Raw genomic sequence first — 20,578 nt, 5'->3', positions numbered from 1 at the left:
AGTGAGTTCCAGGACAGCTGTGGCTACAGGGAGACCCTGTCTCAAAAAGACCAAAAAGAAAAAAAATCAGAAATTTTTGTGTACAATTAAAAACACTGATGGACTGGAGAGATGGCTCAACAGTTAAGAATACTGGTTGTTCTTGCAGAAGACCTGGTTCAGATCCAAGTACCCACATGGCAGCTAACAACTGTCCATAACTCCAGTTCTAGTGGATCCAACAGCCTCTTCTGACTTCCGTAGGCATTGCACAACACAGGTGTACTTCCATACATGCAGGCAATACACACATACACATAAAATAAAAAAAATAATAATAAATGAGAAAGAAAAATACTGAAGTGGCTACAGTTTATTAGAAAAAAAATTTTTTTGACAAACAATACATGGAAAAAATTAACAGAGACACACGACACAACATGAGATCTCAAACAACACATGAAAATGATTATTATAGACACATATGACACAATTATATGAAATGTAAGGCAACTGTTTGGCTCAGAAGAGAGTTTTGTGTAGAATTATTTTATTAAAAGAATGTGGAATCCAAATTACAAATTGATATTACCTGTGTACACATTGGGGCTTTGTAGGTTTCCAAATGAACTTATTAGAAAATATAGCTTAGAGAGTTTAGGCTTTGAATGACGGTAGACAGTAGATAGAAAAACATTATCAAATGGCTGTTTATAATCAATCTGAGGAGAGTGACAGTGAAGGCAGGGCTGGGGTGGGGTCAAGATCCCACAGGCAGAAGGGGAGCTGAAGCATGGAGTAAGACAGGAAACCTGAAAAACTTGCAGTGAATGGTGGGTGTGGCTCGGGCTCAGCTTGATGGTAGGCTGCCACAGAGAAATAAAAACAGGATTAAGTACTATGTAAAATAGTCAGTTTTAGAAACCAGTAAATATACCATATAAAGCCAAAACCAAAAATAATGATTTTTTTTTGAAATAGGTCAAAACACTGTAAAAACCTAAAACAGTTCTTTTACAAAACCAGTTAATAAATTATACAGAAAGATATCAAAATCCAAAAATTATCCTGGGCATGGTGGTGCACACCTTTAATCTAGCATTTGGCATATTTCTGTGAGTTCAAGGTGAGTTCAAGGCCAGTATGGTCTATACAGTGAGTTCCAGGCCAACTGAGGCAAAGGGAGACCCTATCTTAAGAAAAAAAAATCAAAAAGTTACACTGTGGAGGCCTGTTATTACAGTTTTAGTCTGTTATAAAAATTTATTGATTTTGCCATGTGTGGTGGTACACTTTAATGCCAGCACTAGTGAGTTCAAGGCCTACCTGGTCTACATAGTGAGTTCCAGGCCAGCTAGGGCTACAGGGAGACCCTGTAAACAAAGACCAAAATAAAATAAAAGTAAATAAAATAAATAAAATGTATAAATGTATTGATCTTATTACATGTATTACATAGGAGTGGAGACTGTTTTGGAATCGTTGGGATTTTTACAAGCCCATTAGAAAACAAGCTTTTGATCATGAATACCAACAAACAGCTGAAAGAAATGAAAATATGAAAGATGAGTTAATAAAGAGATAGAAATAGTGAAGAAAAAAACAGTCTGAAATGTAAGAAGTGAAACACATAGTAAGATAAATAACAGTTCTGTGGGAAATCTCACCAATATCAAGAAAGGATGTAACAAAGATAAGGTATAAAAGATGTTAATCTAAGTTCCCAAAATGAAGTTGCACTTTTAAATTAAGACTGGTTAATTGACTAAAATTTTTATAATTTACAGAGTTTGGAATGTTGCAAGTCCAGAGCAAAAAATACAAGATTTAGATACAAGACTGTGTCTATAGTCCAGGGAATTTTTAGGATAGTATGTTTTCTTTAGATATGTAGGCTCCAAATAGGGAATTAAGGCAAAGGAATTTTTATGGTTAAGACCTTTGAAAGATGGACTGAAACTGGTTAAAGTGGCCAGGATAGGCAATGGAGAGGTAGACAGAAATGTGGGGCCAAGTCAGACAGCCCAGGCTAGGCTAGGCTAGGCCTGTTAATGAAATAACATTATGTATTGTTCTTTAACACTTGCTGTGGCTTTTGCAAACTGCAGCTCAGGGGTAGAGCCACAGAGAAAAGGCCTGCAGGTGGTGGAGAAAAGCTTAGGTCAGCGGCCACCCTACAAGGGGCCAAGGGTGAGTGCTGGGGAGAAAAAGAGGCCAAGTGGAGCTGGGGCCGATCCACTCAGGAAAAGGAGTCCTACAAACTTGCAGAGAGGAACAAAGAGGAAGGGTGGGAACAAGAAGTGTTACTGGCATTCTCTTAGTAGGTACCTTTCAGCATCTGTGACAGGAAAAGACAGGAGAGAGCCATTGGAAAGCAGAGGCAGGAATTTGAAGGACAGATAGAGGGGAACAGAGAGAAGGAGGGAGTGGAGGTGGAAGGAGGGCAATGGTGGGTGACTGGGAGGAAACTGGGGTCCGTCCACAAGAGATTTGGCAAAAAGAGGGATAGGCCTGAAGATAGAAAAAGGCTTGGATATAGGAATACCAAGTGATTTGCCATTCTGTTTTATGAAATTGTCTGTCAATGAGGTCTGAATTCCAAATTCGGGCCAAATATCGTCCAATTTATATAGGGTCCAGACCTCGGTTGCTAAATGAATTAGGGTGGCAGGCTTGAGGTCAGTTAAGCCTAATGCATTAAGTTTGTATCTAAGGCAAGTCAGGAGTATGTCCTTAGGAATAGAAACCTTGGACCCTGTTTTAGTCAAGGTAAGAACATGACTCTCTCTATACATGAGTGCCCAGCAATTAGAACCAGCGTCCCCAATTCCAAGGTGTGGGAAGCAGAAAGCCAGAGAATTCCCAGGGTTTGAGAAGGTGTCAGCCTAGGGTGCCTCTAGTCTGAACCTGGATCTTACCTTGACCATGTAGGTGTTGGATGTGCTGGTGTGGTGAATGGTGAGGGGCCTCTGCTCTGGAGGTCAGAGAAACTGGAAACTGAGTTTCAATGGATGGAACACAGCAGGAAGAAGAAAGAGAGGAAAGGGAGAGAGGGGTAAGGGAGACAGAGAGAGAGAGAGAGAGAGAGAGAGAGAGAGAGAGAAAGGTCACACAGAGGAAAGGGGCTCAGGACCCCAAAACCCTTCTCAAGTTTCAGTGGCAGATGCTTTGTATAACAATGAAGAGCAACAGTTTCCCTGTGGGATGGAAACTGCGCATTGAGGCATAGTTGCTACAAGGTTTTTAATAAATATATATAATTTTTAATTGAAATTTTGTGTATTTCATACAAACATCTTAATCATCTTTATACCCTCTCCTCCACCTGCATCCTCCCATAGCACCCCCCATCAGATTTCTATATGTTAAAGTCTATCAAGTTATCAAGTCAATTTAGTGTGCCAAGATGTGCCAAGTTCAGGTTTTTAAGGGGGTTGGAAAAGGAAATGGTATTTTTCTGCAGTTGTATTTCTTTTTCCTTATGGCTTGAGGGTTTGGGACAGTAAGTGCTGGTGTTATGGTTTAGGGGTTTGGGACAGTAAGTGTTGGCATTTATTTTCTTTCAGATATTACAGTTTCTGAGTTGCAGCTTTCTCAACTTACCTTGGGTCTGCGGCTTTCTCAACTGGCTTGGTGCTTTCCAAGTTGAGGTGTTTATCCTTCACATTGCACACATGCAGGCAGAACTCATACACATAAAATAAAAATAAATGAATTTTTTTAACTTTATTGAGAATTTCATACATGCGTATAAGGTGTTTTGACCAAATCCACACCCACTCCCTCCCCTCCAACTCCTCCCATATCTCCCCATTTCCCCATCACTCTTTTCTGACAACTTTGGTTACTCTTTCTTTTTTTATTTCTTTCCTTCCTTATCACCTTCCTTCCTTTTTTCTTTCTTTCTTTCTTTCTTTCTTTCTTTCTATCTTTCTTTCTTTCTATCTTTCTTTCTTTCCCTCTGTTGGTTTCCTCCTCATTTTTCTTTTGTCTGTAAAGGCTGGACTCGAGGGTAATGGACTCAGGATCTGTTTTCAGGCACTTTGACAGCTGTTGGAGTGGTTAGAATCAGTGTCAGTTCCCTCTCAAATGCTTCTAGATGGGGGAGAAAACAATTTAACCATCATTTTAGAACAATAGTGGGTTGTCTCCCTTAGCTGCAGGTGGGCACTACAGTATTGTAGACCAAGATTTGAAGTCTTACGTCTGAGCAGCACTTTGTGATTAAAAACAAAATCATCAATGAGAAATAATTGTCTAAATAACATTTTGTATGGAATTAAGTCTAATGTCTGGGAAGTGTAATCCCTTGAGCTCTTAAAGAAATATACTGCTCACTTTACTCTTTGGTTATACTTTCCTTTTGGCTGTTTAAGACCAGACAGTTGATCCAAATAAACCAATTTATTTTTACTCTTCAGGTTGGGGTCACATAGGCTTGGGAGGAACCTCTGGCTCCTTTCTTTTACCAGTTCCATCTATGTGAAGATAAGTTGTGGGGTCTCTCCTTCCCCTCATGGGTCATTTGCCCCCGATCCATGAGAACAAAGGGAGCAGAAGCGACAAACGGGGTCAGGATGGCCAGTGAGCACTGACAAAAGAAAGGCCTTCCGGGGAGGCAGATTCAGTGATACAGCTCCAGACTCAGTGAAACAGCTCTCTCTTAAATGGCCTCTAGATTGTTGGAGTGGCTAGAATCAGCTCCCTCTTAAATGGCCTCTAGATAGGGAGAGAAAACAAATTTAGCCATCATTTTAGAATAGTGAGTTGTTTCCCTCAGCTGCAGGTGGGCATTACAGTATTGTAGACCAAGATTTAAAGTCCTACACCTGAGTAGCAGTGTCCTATTAGGAACAAAATCACCAATGAGAAATAATTGTCTAAATAACATAAGAACTTAAGTCTAATGTCTTAATGTGCAATCCCTTGAATTCTTAAAGAAATATATTGATGACTTTAATCTTTGGTCATACTTTCCCCTTGGGTGTTTAAGGCCATACAGTTGGCCCAAATAAACCAATATATTATTACTTTTAAGGTCATATGAGGATCTGTTCCTCAGGGGTCACATGGGCTTGGAGGGGGCCCCTGGTTCCTCAGGCTTTGCTTCACCAGTTCCATCTACGTGAAGATAAGCCTTGTTTGACCTGGGCTTCGCTTGGAAGCATGGAGGAAATGTTTCCTCTGTGTTGACCCTCCTCTTTGCAGACAGCACACTGGTTCAAGTCCATCTTCTGGGGTCTCCATGGCCTCCCTGAACAAGAGGACAGGTGACTCACCAAAGTTACAGGACATTTCTTCAAGAAATGCTCCATAGCCCATGGTACTTGTTTGACCTTGGAGGGCAAGGAACAAAAATGTTTCCCTTTAAGTCCCTCTGACCAGATTAGTATAGGCCTCAAAGTCTGGCTATTAAACATCCAAGGTTAGTTACACCAATCTGGTACTTGTAATTACCATGTGTTATGTACGTTCTTTTAATTACCATGTGCTATGTAGATAGAGCTTGGGCAAAACCCAAACATTTTAAAATAAACCTTGATGAGACGTCCTTAAACTAGTTGACTAAGCTATGACCTTAGAAATCTTAAGATCATCTTCTCATGCTTGATAAATCATAACAAATCTACACACATTCTCATTTTTAACAAAATACCTCCATTCCTGTATCCTTCTAAAATCTTTTATCTTACCATTCTCTTTCTTAATATCTATGAGACATAATAATATTAACAAATAAACTTTCCATCTGTTGTGAGAATTCATTTTTGGGGATATTAAGCAATGTTTTTCCCCTCTTTAGGTTGTAGTATCAAACCAATGTTTGATTAAAGTTTTTCTGGGGAACCATTAAATTTATTGAGCTTAGTTACAGAGATGACTGAGGGGTTGCTGGGGTATATGAGTGACCTGAGAGTATTTACACTGGAAAGCCTTAACCCAGCATGGATCAAGCCTTTTTTTCCTAGCCTTTCCCAGATAATATATTTCAGTCCTCCCCAAAACCAGGAGACCATGTATGATTAGGGCCAAATTACATACAGTTGGTTGGGAAGAACAGCTAGATACTCAGGTGAGGGTCCAATGACCCTGTTTACCCCTCCTCCTTTAATTAGATACTTAAGTCCACAAGTCCAGTTGTTAGTGGACAGAGCTGAAGTCATGAAGATGGTAGTTTGACTCAGAATAACATAGTGTGTAGCATCATGTTATTAAAAGAACATGGACTCTAAATTATATATATAAGATAATGTAATAAATTAATATCACCCATGTACGTACTGTGTTTTATAAGTTTCCAGGTAAACCTTATAGAAAACACAAGACAGTTAAAAATATTCTTTACGGGGCTGGAGAGATGGCTCAGTGGTTAAGAACACTGGCTGTTCTTGCAGAAGACCCGGGTTTGAATCCAAGCACCTACATGGCAGCTAACAACTGTCCGTAACTCCAGTCCCAGGGGATTCAACAGCCTCTTCTGTCCTCCGTGAGCATTGCGTGACACAGATGCATTTACCTACATGCCTGCGATACATGCATACACGTAAAAAATAATAGTTAAAAAATTGAACAATATATTTTTTTTTAATTTTATGTGTATGAGTGTATTGCCTGCATGTATGTGAGTGCACCAGTGTCATGCAATTCCACAGAGGTCAGAAAGAGAACTTTGGATTCCCCTGGAACTGAAGGTAAGGATGGTTCGTAGCCGCCATGTGGGTGCTGGGACCCGAACCTGGGTCCTCTGCAAGAGCAGTCAGTGCTCTTAACCTCTGAGCCATCTCTCCAGCCCCCTAAAATTTTTTTTTAAAAAAAGAAAGTTCCCAGCCGGGCGTGGTGGCACACACCTTTAATCCCAGCACATGGGAGGCAGAGGCAGGTGGAGCTCTGTGAGTTCAAGGCCAGCCTTATTAAACATAAATCCATTTATAACAGTCTCATTTAACAAATACTGTGGTTGGACACAATGTCACAACAAACAAGTTTTAAAACCAAGACCTATTACCTTGACAAATTTTTTGATCAGACGTAAATGAAAGAAACTCTTAAAAGCCAGCAGTACTTTACATATATATTCATATACATATATATACATAAACATATAGATATGTATATATGAGAATCTCATCTTAAAATGGCTATGGTATACAAAGGCATACACATTGATGAGGTGGAAAGAAGCAACTGGTACATATTTAAGCATTATCAAATTGATGTTTACAGCTTTTAGCATAATCAAATTAAGGAAAACTGACGTTTTACTTACTGACTGAGGAATTCTAGGCAGAAGATTTCTCTATTTTAAAAAAAAATCTATCCTGTTGTTTATTAAGTAGTTTATTTTTGTATTTACCATACATTTTACATTAGTCTGTGTTAGTGACCAAATAGAGAACTCCATTAACTACTTTTACTATAGACAGTAATACCCTCTGTTGTAACAGTTTACAACTTAGCTGTTTTCAATTGTACAATGTATTTACTCTAAGGTTATCTTGTAGCCTAGACCTGCATCTGAAGTGGGAGGGCCAATCCAATCTCTAGAGTCAGTGTCTTAGTGAGCTCAAACAGCACGTGACAATTTATCAATATAATTAGTACAAAAAGGCATTTGTTTTTCTTTAGCCTAAAAGTATTTAAAATTGTTTATCCATATATTAGTTTTAAACTAAGGCAAGACTGTTAATTTGCATGGTGAATTCCTTTGAAGAGGGCTGTCAGTCTGGACTGAAAAAAATGTACCTATGTGCTGGTAATAGCTTGTCTCCTGTAGGCTTCAGTAGCTGCTGCTGTGGCATGCCCCTGGAGGGGGAAGAAAAGGCTACAACCAGTGCCACATGCTACGCAGCCTTGGTGTGAGCCCACGCACAGGTGGACAGACACCATGGCATCCTGCAGGCCACCACCACAGCGTGTGCCCCCAGAGAGGGGAGAAAAGGCTATGACCAGTGCTGCACATGCGCGCCCTCAGTGCGAGCCAGCCACCATCCTGGTGAACACAGCATGAAGTCATGTCCCCCCAAGGGGAAGCCTGCAGGGGCACGGAGGACTACAGGAGAAAGCCCTCCATGTGGGGTGGTCCTTTCTGACAAGCCCCTTCCCAAAGAAAAAGTTTACAGAAAAAATGGCTTTTAAAATCTTTTTTCCGTTTGTCTATGGCACAAGCACCTTAAATTCTTTAAGTGCTCCCTGGCCACCCACAGCTTTTAATCCTTTGTTTTTGTTTATGTTATGAGGCACTTGGAGCCCAAGTGCCTTTTTGTCCTGAGGCAAGTTAATTTAAATTCTCACCTAACTGGTTTAGCTTGAGCTTGAGTGCCCTGGAGGCAAGATAACAAAACTGATTAAGGAAGTTTGCTATTTTAGAAGTTGAATCCAAGGCTTGTGTGAAAATCCCTTAGAACTTTGGGGATTTTATGTTTTGGGGATGTTGTTCAAGAAAGAAAAGGAAAGGGGGGTGAAACGCTGATTTCTAGGGGAACATGCCTGGTATTAAAAACCTCAGGGAATTCCACCTAGTCCACAGCACAAGCCTGCCTGCAAATTTACGAGATCTGGTGACCACCTCTAAGAGCAATTAACTGGTTATTGCATTACCGGGTTTTTTCATTAGAATGATGTATAGATAGGGGGTCATGTATACCCGTGTGGGCAGTCATGGTCCATTAAGAGGGCTAAGAGCTTTTGGCTAACATCAGGGGGCAGCCCGGATCAGAAAGCCTCAATTGCTCCTTCGTCTTTAACGGTCCCACACAAAGACTCAGACCAAAAATAAAAGGAGGAAAAAGAGGAAAGACTGCCGATCCTCAAGGGTGGGATGGCTAAGGCAAAGCTGCCACTACCCTCTTGGAGAGAGAGGGTACTTACAAACTCTGCACGTTCCAGGAGCCTCACATTGGGCGCCAGCTGTGGGGTCTCTCCCTCCCCTCGTGGATTGTTGGCTGCCGATCCATGAGAACAAAGGGAGCAGAAGCGACAAACGGGGTCAGGACAGCCAGTGAGCACTGATGGAAGAAAGCCCTTCCAGGGAGGCAGATTCAGTGATACAGCTCCAGACTCAGTGAAACAGCTACATTTATTCAGTGGGGATTAGGGAAAATATAGTGTGGAGGCAGCAGCCAAAGCTTCAGCTGATAGGTGCTCATAGTATGCTTTATTTACATGTGGTAGGGGGATCCTATCATCTGGCTATAGGGTAATGACTAATTATCATATAGAAAAAACCTGGGGGCAGTTTTATTGTGTTCCTCAGGGGTCACATGGGCTTGGGAGGAGCCCCTGGCTCCTTTCTTTTACCAGTTCCATGTATGTGAAGATAAGTGAAAGGTCCTGCTCAACCATGGCTGGCTTCACTTGGAAGCATGGAGGAAATGTTTCCTCTGAGTTGACCCTCCTCTTTAGTGGACCTTTGGTTCAAGTCCAGTGCATGAGGTCTCCATGGCTTCCCTAAAAAAGAGGACAGATGACTCACCACAGTTACAGGACATTTTGAGAGATGCTCCATAGTCCCTTGGAGCTTTGTCTACCTTGGAGGGCAAGAAGCAAAAACTGTCCTTTAAGTCCCACTGACCAGATCAGCATAGGCCTCAATGTACGGCTGTTAAACACCCAAGAAGGTTAGTTCCACCAGTCTGTTACTTTTAATTACCATGTGGTATGTACATAAAACTTGGGTAAAAACTGGGTGTGGTGGTGCACTCCTTTAATCCCAGCACTTGGGAGGCAGAGGCAGGTGGATCTTTGTGAATCCGAGGCCAGCCTGGTCTACATAGTGAGTTCCAGGACAGCTGTGGGTCCAGGGAGAACCGTTTCACAAAAACCAAAAAAAAAAAAAAAAAAAAAAAAACACTTGGGCAAAAACCAGACATTCTCAGAAAAACCTTGATTAGACATGTATTTTCTTCCTTAAACTAGTTGACTAAACTATGATCTTAGAAATGTTAAGATTATGTGCATATTATTTTTGTCTCATCCTTTATATATCATAGCGAACCTACACAGACCTTCATCTCTTGCTTAGGCTTTCTCATTTTTTCTATTTTGGAAAATATCTCCATTCCCATGTCCTTTTAACATCTTTTACATTCTGATTTTCTTTTTTAATAATTATGAGACATAATAACATTAACAAATAAAGTTTCTATCTGTTGTGAGAATTCTTTCCAGGGGATACTAAGCAATGCTTATCCCCTTTTTAAGATTCTAGTGTCAAGCCAATGTTTGATTAAAGTTTTCCTGGGGAACCAATGAATTTACTGATCTTACTTACAGAGATGACTGAGGGTAGCAGAGGTGTATGAGTGACTTGAGGTGTGCACACTGGAAAGGCTTTACCCGGCATAGATCAAGCCTTCTCTTCCTAGCCTTCCCCAGATTATATACTTTAGTCTTCACCAAATCCAGGAGACCATGTGTGATTAGGGCCAAATTACATATAGTTGGCTGGAAAGAGTAGCTGAATACTCTGGTGAGGGTCCACTGACCCTGCTTGCCTCTCATTTAATGAAGCATAACCATCAACAAGCCCAATTGTGATGTTTAGCAAGCAGGCACAGCTGTAGTCATGATAATGATAGTTATTTCATGCAGAAGGGACTGTTGTATAGCATCATCGTATCAAAAGGACCTGGAATTTAAAAGGATTTTGTGCTAGGAGCCACATATGAGGGAGAACATACATTGTTTGTTTTTCAGAGTCTGAGTTACTTCACTTAGTATAACAGTTTTTGGATCCATCCATTTACCTGCAAATTTCATTATGTAATCTTTCTTTACTGCTGAATTGAAATCCATTGTGTAAATATACCACGTTTCTGTTAACCACTCATCAGTTGAGGGGCACTTAGGTTGCTTCCATCTCTTAGCTACTGTGAAAAGAGCAGCAACAAACACAGTTGTACAAGTGTCTCTATAATAGGATGAGTCCTTTGGGTACATGCCAAGGACTGGTATAACCTGGTCATATGGTAGGTTCACTTTTAGTTTTTTAAGAATTCTCCACACTGTTTTCCATCAGGGTTGCATGAGTTTGAAATCCCACCAGCAGTGAATGAGCATTCCCCTTTGTCCACATCCTTGCCAGCATTTGTTATCATTTGTTCTCTTGATCCTAGCCAGTCTGATTGGGGTAAGGTGAAACCTTAGGGTGGTTTTAATTTGCATTTCCATAATTACTACCTGTACTGTATAGCTTTTGTGTCAACTTGACACACCTGGGTTGAGGGAGCCTCAATTGGGGGATTGCCTCTATTGGACTGGCCTGTGGCCATGTCTGAGGGGCATCTTCTTGATGAGTGATGTGGGAGGGCCCAGCCTACTGTGGGTGGTACCACCACTGGACAGGCAGGTCTGTATTGCATAAGAAAGCAGGCTGAGCAGGGGCCAAGGGGAGTAAGCCAGTGAGCAGAGTTCTTTCATGTCCTGTGCTCCAGCTCCTGCTTCCACGTTCCTGCCCTGAGTTCCTACCTTGGGCTCCCTGATGAACTGCAACCTGGGAGATGTAAGCTTAATAAACTCTTTCCTCCCCAAGTTGGTAGTGGTCAGGGTGTTTTGTCACAGCAGTGAAGAAACAAACCAGGAAACTAATGATGTTGAACACTTTTTAAGATGTTTCTTAGCCATCTTTATTTCTTCCTTTGAGAACTCACTGTTTAGATTTTTAGCCCATCTTTTAATTGAGTCATTTGGCTTCTTGACATTTTGTTTCTTGATTCTATGTTTTTTGAGTTATTTATATATTCTGGATGTTAAACCTCTGTCAGATGTGTCATTGATGAAGATTTTTTTCCCACTCTGTGGGTTTTCTCTTCACTTTTTTGTTTCTTTTGCTGTACTTTTAGTTTTTAGTTTAATGAGTTCCCACTTGTTGATTGCTGACCTTAATTCCTTAGCAACTTCTGTCTGATTTAGAAAATCCTTTCCCATACCTATATGTTGTAAATTACTGCCAATATTTTCTTCTAATAGTTTCAGTTTCCAGTTTCACATTGAGGTCTTTGATCCATTTGGAGTTGACTTTTGTACAAGGTGAAAGATAAGGATCTAGTTGATTCTTCTACAGGTGGTGATCCAGTTTTGCCAACACCATTTATTGAAGATGCTCTTTCCTCCATTGTGTGTTCTTGGCACCTTTGTCAAATATCAGGTGACTGAAATTTCGTGTACTTGGGTTTGGGTCTTCAATGATGTCCTCTCTGTCAAGTTTTATCTGCTTTTGTAGAGGATCCAAGTTTGGTCCCAGTACCCGTGTTGGTGGTTCATCTGTGATTCCAGCTCCAAGTGGATCTGATGCCTCTATCCTCTGCAGGCACCTTCATTCACATGCACATCCACACCACATATAGGCTCATGGATATGCACCTAATTAAAAATAAAATTAATCTGAAAAAATAAGGCCAAACTTTTGGCCTTTGCCCCCAGGTCAGCTAGGTTCTGTGGGATGGCTGGATCCCTCTCAATGTTCTCCAGATGCTGGGGTTGCAGGTCAGTTAGAGGAGTGCTGTCCTAGCATACCAGAGGCCCTGGATCTGGTCCCCAGACCACCTACAATAGAGTCATTGGCACAGACCAGTAACCCCAGCCATTCCAGAACAGAAGCAGGAAGATCAGGAACTTAAGGTTATCTTTTGCCTCAGCCAGCACCTAGCCCACCCTGGGCTACAAGGATCCCTGTCTTGAAACATCTACAGGACCTGTCCTCTTTACCAGAGGAACTAAGGAAATCCAGAGGTTGGACTCTAACAAGTGCAAAGTCTGAAAAGAGGATATCAGCACAGAAGAAAATGTCCTCAGTGCTTCCAAGGGAATCCATGTAGTCAGCAAGACCATGAGCCATCCAAGCAGATGGCACAACTAGAGGAAAGGTTCCTTTTAAGTCCCTAAGAGTAACTCCTAAAGGGCCTCATCTGGTTTTAACAGTAAAAAGAAAAATGGTTAACTTTTGACTATTTACTTTGTCTTAAACACCCAGTAGAAAAGTATAGCCAAAGCCAAATACAAAACAAATAAAAAAATGATTGGCAATAATGTAAATCAAAGAACAACAACAACAGAATTAGACTAGATTTTTAAGAGGGATAAAAAAGATTCAGACCTTATAGGCTTCCCTATTAAACCTTGAGTATGGGCTGGTGATGTGCCAGGTAGGACAATCACAGCCTACCCAGCTATAACACAAAGGTAAGTTTGATTTCATTGTTCCTTTCTTTTGGGTGGTGGGAGGGTAAGACAGGGTCTCCCTGTAGCCCCAGCTGACCTGGAGCTTGCAGACATCTGCTTGCCTCTTGCCTCCTGAGTGCTGGGATTAAAGACATGTGCTGCCAGGCCTGACCTATTTGACACATTCTTAATTTATAAACATCAATATGAGGTTTTTGTTGTTTTGTTTTTGTTAGGTTTTGTTGTTGTTGTTTAGGAGCTTCTGGGTGCAGAGGTTGTTTTTTGGTGTGGTGGTGGTGGTTTTATTTTCAAGTATTCCAAGGAATCATACCCTTGAGAACAAGCCGCAAAGGGTAGGCCTCCTGAAACAAATACGGTCATTAAAGGGAGATTGCACAAAAACCCACACTTTATTAGAGTGTTGTTAGCTCCTGTTTCGAGATATGGCCCTGGGACATACCATCACCAATTATAAAGCAATTACTGTTCTGAAAACAAGTCCTTCAGAACATCCTACTCAACTGCAATAATTCCATCTCACATATGAACAGACTTAAGCTCCTGGTGTGGCTGCTGGCACTCCTGCTGGCCAGCTAGCCACCCTGCATTGGTCATAATAAAGGTCAGTCTGGCTTGTCCTGTTTGGTTGCTGTCTTTTCCACCTGCGACTCCTATTCCTAATAGCTGTGCCATCCCTGGACCTCATCTTACTTGTATTTTTTAAAATATTTTATTTAGTTATTTTTTAATTTTATATGTATGTGTGTATTGCCTGCCTGTAGGTAAGTGTACCCATGTCGTGGAATGCCCGAGGAGGACAGAAAATGTTGTTGGATCCCCTGGAACTGGAGGTACAGATGGTTGTAAGCTGCCATGTGTGTGCTGAGATTCAAACCCAGGTCTTCTCCAAGAACAACCAGTGTTCTTAACTGCTGAGCCATCTCTCCAGCCCCACTAATATTTTAATCTTGTAAAATTTGTGTCTTCTGAGACATGTCACAATTCCAAATTAAACTATGATAAAAGATTCTTGCTAATTCCTACTGCTCAAAACCCAAAACTTGCTGTGCTGGATAGCTTTAGTGTCAACTTGACACACCTGGGTTGAGGGAACCTCAATTGGGGAATTTCCTTCATTGGACTGGCCTGTGGCCATGTCCATGGGGCACCTTCTTGATTTTTGAGTAATGTGGGAGGGCCCAGCCCACTGTGGGTGGTGGCGCCTCTGGGCAGGTGGGCCTGTGTTGCATAAGAAAGCAGGCTGAGCAGGGGCCAAGGGGAGTAAGCCAGTGAGCAGAGTTCCCCCATGGCCTGTGCTCCAGTTCCTGCCTCGAGGTTCCTGCCCTGAGTTCCTACCTTGGGCTCCCTGATGAACTGTGGCCTGGGAGAGGTAAGCGCAATAAACCCTTTCCTCCCCAAGTTGGTATTGGTCAGAGTGTTTTGTCACAGCAATGGAAAAACAAACTAGGACACTTTGCTCTCCAGCCAATAGACAAGTAGGGACAGAGTCCTGTGGTCCTTCTTAGGCAGGAACTATGCCCCTCATAAGCATGGAAGAAGTTATAAAGGATGATTAATTGATCATCATCCTGCTGCTCCCCCAAAAGATGTTTGGAACCACAGCTGGTGGGTGGGGGAAGGGGGCTCTTGTGACAGGGGAGTAGGGACTGAAGACAGCAGGATCAAACAGAGCATACCCAAGAAAATCCCACACAAACATGGGAGAGGCAGTGTTATGGAAATGACCTTGGAAAGGTCCTTAGCCTCAGTGCCCAGCCTTTTCTGAGGCTTTCTCTAGCTTACAAACCTGCTCCCATTCTTTTTTTTTTTTCAAATGTGTTTGAGAGTCTTTCCTGCATATAAGTGTACTACATGTAAGGATACTGGGACAGAACCCAGGCCTTCTGTAAGAGCAGCAAGTGTTCTTAACTGCTGAGCCATCTCTCCATTCCCCACTCCCATTCTTAAACTCTCTCAATATTCATGTCTAACTATGTGTCCCTGGTCTAATCATTTGTCCTAGGTCACAAGAAGCTGGAAGCTTCAGTATACCCTCCCAACCTCTAATAGTACCAATACTTGGGGGATGGAAGCAAGAGGATCAGGAGTTCAAAGTTATCTTTGGCTACATAGTGGGTTCTAGGCCATCCTGAGCTAAATTGGGAGATATTTTATCCAAAACAGCAGTAATCCCAGCTCTTGTGAGGCAGAGGAAGGAAGATTGCTACATGTTCCAGGCCATAGCAGTGTACATAATGAGTTCCTTGGAGGCCTGGACTACACATTGAGACATAGTCTCAAAAGAAAAGAACAAACATACAAAAATAGAAAGCAACACAGTCAGATGTGGTAGGGCATGTCTGTAATCACAGCACTCAGGAAGAAGAGGCTGGACAATCAGGAGTTTCAGGTTAGCCTGGGCTATGTAAGACCCTGTCTCAAAACCAAACAAACAAACAAACAAACAAAAAACCTACAAAACAAACTCCAAAAAACAAATGAATAATTAAATTAATTGATCTGAGCACGAGCATTCCAACATCTGTTTGACTCTGAATAGCAAGGGAAGTCAGTGGAAAAGTTGTCAGGGACCTGATGAGAGCAACACGGATATCTGGAGTTTTGTTTCCACTCCAGAGCTCATCATCAGCACTATTTTAATATTATCTTTGAAGTGTTTCCATGTTGATACAGGTGCTAATTGAGAATAAAGTAAAATCCAATCAAGACCACCTGCTTCTGACTTCTGTGTGCTGATATTAAAGGTGGGTGTCACCATGCCCACCTAACTTTTAGATTTTCAAGATAGGGTGTCACTACATAACCCAGGCTGCCCTGGAAGTCACTATTTAGCACACATCAGTCTCAAGCTCTTGATACTCATGCCTTAGTCTATCGAATAATGGGATTACAAGCATGTACCACTAGACCCATATTATTATTCACTATTCTTATGTTTTCTTTCTTTCCTTTTCTTTCTTTCTTTCTTTCTTTTCTTTCTTTCTCTCTCTCTCTCTCTCTTTTTCTTTTCATTTTTTTCTTCTTTTCCTTTTGAAAATTGGAGGTTAAGATTAAGGTCTCATTCTGTAGCCCAGATTGAGTTGGACTGGATATGTAGACTAGGCTGATCTTTAGGCAGGACAGAAAGGCATGGAGAATTATGGAGCTATGGGGAAAGGAGAGAACTGTCCTCCCCAGATGAGAAGCAAGAATTCCAGCAAAATTAACAACAGTTTGCTGCAAAAGATGTCAAGCAGAGAAAATATTCCTTTCATATTTGGATATCTTGTGTTAAAATAGCCATATACCCAGGCTTCAGTCCTGTCATATGTCATATGCCTCATTCCTCTTCCCAGAAATTTTCTGAGAATCTCATACAAAACAACTTTGCAGTAAATATCCGACCTTGTGTGTCCCAGCTTCATGTTCTCAGTTGTGATCTTGTCAGGTGCCCTCGGGAGCCTGGTGACCTCATTTAGTTTCCTTTGCAGCCCTTTGAAGATAAGTTAAAAATCTACCCAACCCTACACATGACTGTTGTAAAGGTGGTGAAACACAGTTCTTGGAGAAGCCCTGTGCCCCAGGGTAGGCCCCATTTTCTTCTAGAACACTCATCTTTCTCTTAACCATTGTGCTTAAAATCCATTTAAAAAAAAATACCTTTAAGAATTCCCGCCTCTGCTTCATATGACTCTGGTTCATATGCTCCTAAAATTATTTTCTGCATCAAAGCTAAGGATCCAGTTTTACTTGAATCAAGGGCCCTAAACAACTAAGAAAACTCCTCAGGTTGCTTTGGGACACAGCATGGAGCCCTGTCTCTGTGCCAGCTGCCACTGACAGCTTCACCTTGTGGCAGTCCTCATAACTCTGCCTCCCAAGTGCTGAGATCACAGGGGTGCACAAGCATGCTTGGTTGGGGCCTGGACTTCCACACTGTTAATGTGCCCAAGTCTCACATGTTAAGTGAAGGAGGTGCCAGTCACTGGCTTAACTGACCCCACCTTGTGCCTTCCTGCCTCTGCATTTGCCTCCTAACCTTTTTTCTTGTCAAGGCAAAACTATAACTCTTACCTCAGGGGATAGCTAATTCTGGAGCCAAGTATGAGTGACTATGACTGGGCAATATGGATTTAGGTTACCCCAAATACCATCTCAATGTGGTAATAGTTTCAAGAAGTTCTTATATTTACAACACACACACACACACACACAGAAACCTCACAAAGACACTTTTAAAATACATTGGTGAGGGGCTGGAGAGATGGCTCAGTGATTAAGAACACTGTTCTTGCCGAAGACCTGGGTTCAATTCCCAGCACCCACATGGCAGCTAACAACTGTCTGTAGCTCCAGTTCCAGGAGATCTGTCAGCTTCTTCTGTCCTCTGGCCTGACACGGATGCACTTACATACATGTAGGCATAACACTCAAATACATAAAATAAAAATAATAAATAAGTGGACACAGCAAATTCATGAAATCCATTTATAAGTTTGAATTGTTCAGGATCCGAAGAATTCCCTGAATTGACCACCTGAACACTGAGAATCAGGAAAACTTTATTGAGACCGACCGGTTGGGGACCCAGGTAGGCTCAGGAGCTACACTGCGACCCAGAGCCATGGAAACACAGGGCTTTTAAGCACAAAAACCACAGAGCAGGGTATTTCTATAGAAACCATAAACAGAAGTACCAGGAAAGGATTTGAACAATCTAGGGAATTTCCAGAGCCTTAACCTATACAGCTATAGGCTAGCTTAACTGGGGCAGAACATTCTTCCTCTTCTGCCCCAGACCATTTCCATAGAAACCATAAACAGATGTACCAGGAAAGGGTTTGAACAATGTAGGGGATTTCCAGAGTCAGGCAGAGGAAAGCTCTTTCTCATTCAGCTCTCTCCTTCATTCCCCCCTTTTGTTTTGGAAATCTTATTTAATCAAAGCATTGATTCATATGTGTCATCTAGGAGATTGTAATAGGCCCTCATAACCATCAGTTGTACAGCAGAGACCCTTTGTTTAACAAACTTGACTAGAGCATTAAGGATACAGGGTCCAAAAGTTAACAGTGCTATAAGGATTAAGAGGGGACCAGCCAGAGCAGTGATAAGGGTGGTATGCCAAGGTGACCAGGAGAATAAGGACTCAAGCCAGTTTTGGGAAATTTTTCTGAGTTCTTTTCATTCTAAGAGACTATTTCTAATTTGGGCCAGGGTGCCTTTAATTACACCTGAGTAGTTGGCATAAAAATAACATGTTTCTCCCAGAGCCATACAAAGTCCACCTTCCTTGAGAAAAAGTAAATCAAGGCCCCTTCTGTTTTGTAGGACTACTTCAGCTAGTGAGTCTACTTGTTCTAAATAGGAGGTGGTGGCATGTAATCTCCTAATATCTTTATTAACCTGTTCACTAAAGATTCTCAAGTTTTGAATACTGGTGAATGAGGTTGCTGTCCCTGATGGTGGACCCTGCTATCCCCATTCCCACAAGGAGGGGAACTAAAATGGAGGCTCCCGCAGCTCTTCAAAGCTGAGAGAGACCCATATGATGTCTCCCAGCATCCCTTCCATAGTAATAAACCTGGGGCATGACATGTACCAGTACACAAAATTCCTGTCTCCCTATGAAATACTGGGGGTGAAAACAAGGGGTTAGGCCAGAGGAGCAAGCAAACCAAGTGGAGCAGGGAGCAGCAAGCAATTGAGTGTCTTCTATAGATGAGGTGTTCCCGGGTAAATTATAGGACTGACTACAAACACCTAGGTAAGGGGAAGTAGTCAAAGGATATTTTTCTGACATGAAGCATAGCCCCTGCCCCTTCAGATCCCCTAGGGTGAAAGTAGTTTCCCAGGGGCATGAGGCAGTGTCATTTAGGGACACTATTTGTAATGCCTCCCTTTTTGCAGTGAGGGCAAAACCCATGTAGTAGAGTAGTCGGGGATCCAGGAAGAGCCAGCAGTCCTTGGTCATCTCAGGGCTTGTGTTATTTAAATACTGGAAAGTAGCCTTCACGGTATTTATAAGGGGCTCCCTCTCTAGAAGGGGAGAGAAATCCTCATCCCTCAGAGGCATCATCCTCATAGTCAGGAGAGTGGTCAGGCTGGGGACCAATTTAGTTGGGGTTTCTGAAGGAGGGGGAACTGAATCTAGCTTAAGTTCTTCCAAAGGTCCTATGGGTCGAGACAGTATGGGTTTTGGGAATTTTTGAATTGTAAATAGGATTCCAGGGTCCATGCCAGATACATAGGCCCTCAGTCCCCATGTGAGGCTTGTGTCTCATTTCTGATCCATAGTAAAGACATCTCATTGTTTTAGGGTTATAAGAGGGTTGCAGGTCTTGGGGACTGTACAAGACTTATTTTTTTTAATTGAATATTAATGTATGGATCTTATCATTTAAGTGGATACCATGTCAGGGCTCATGTCTCACAACCCCAGTAAGCACAGTAATAGCTTCCTTCTTCATCACAGTCAGTCCCAGTGTTCACCAGGCATGCATAGAAGTCAGTTCCTAAGGCTTTTTCTGCATCTCTGGTGTGGGCCCTACATCCAGTAGTAGCAGGTCTCTGTGCCATCACTCCCCTGTGACTACCCATATGGTATCCCACATGTTTTCAGGTGGCCTCTCTACCCAGTGTTAACCATAAAGAACATAGGTTGGTTTCAAATCGGGGAGCAATCTGAGGATTAGGAGGCATCACCTCCATAACGATCTTCCCTGTCTGTGTATCAGATAATTTCCAGACATAAGCCTGGGGCTGGTAGGCTCCTTGGATGGCCATCCCAGGGGGTAGATCCAGCAGGAGCAGAGTCATAGGGACACTGGGGGAACAGGTGAATTGTCTTTTACCAATCAAAGTTTAAGGGGGTCTGCTGGGTAATGTTGGACCTTCCATTTTTCTTGATCCACCTGGGCAGGCTTGACATGTGAGTGATGAATCAAGGTGTGCAGTCCGTCCACCTTCACTGCCATGGGAGTTGTCAGGATCACAGTGAATGATCCTTTCCACCAAGGGGCCATTGTCTCCTTCTGATGCCACTTTACCCAGACAATGTATCCAGGTCAGTAAGGATGTGGAGTAGGTGGAGGCGTTCATGCACATGCCAGATCAGGGGTTGGAGGTGGTCCTGTAGAGCCTGCAATGCCCTAATAGACTGGAGGATTTCATGGTTAGATATTTCAGGCAGCAGTTCTGACTTTAATCTTTGGACCAGTGTATCAGTCAGGGTTCTCCAAAGAAACAGAACCAGTAGAATGAATATGTATAAAGATTTATCAGCTTAGCTCACAGGATAGAGTCCAAGTAGTCCAACAATGGCTGCACCACACTGGAGAGGCTGAGAATCTGTAGTCACTCAGTCCACAAGGCTGGATGTCTCAGTAGTCCCAATCCGGTGCTGAAGGTCTGACAAATTCCAAAATATCAGCTAGTCTTC

At 42.2% G+C, this 20,578-nt stretch overlaps 1 pseudogene; it reads left to right on the top strand.

Annotated features, from left to right (window-relative positions):
- Positions 1-20,578, top strand: part of LOC103740320 — a 115,735-nt pseudogene that overhangs the window by 93,998 nt on the left and 1,159 nt on the right.

The sequence above is a fragment of the Nannospalax galili genome, unplaced genomic scaffold (assembly GCF_000622305.1).
Source record: "Nannospalax galili isolate Female #2095 unplaced genomic scaffold, S.galili_v1.0 scaffold639, whole genome shotgun sequence".
In the NCBI taxonomy this organism is placed as follows: Eukaryota; Metazoa; Chordata; class Mammalia; order Rodentia; family Spalacidae; genus Nannospalax; species Nannospalax galili.
The sequence above is the reverse complement of the archived record's forward strand: the minus strand, read 5'-3'. Positions and strand labels throughout refer to the sequence as shown.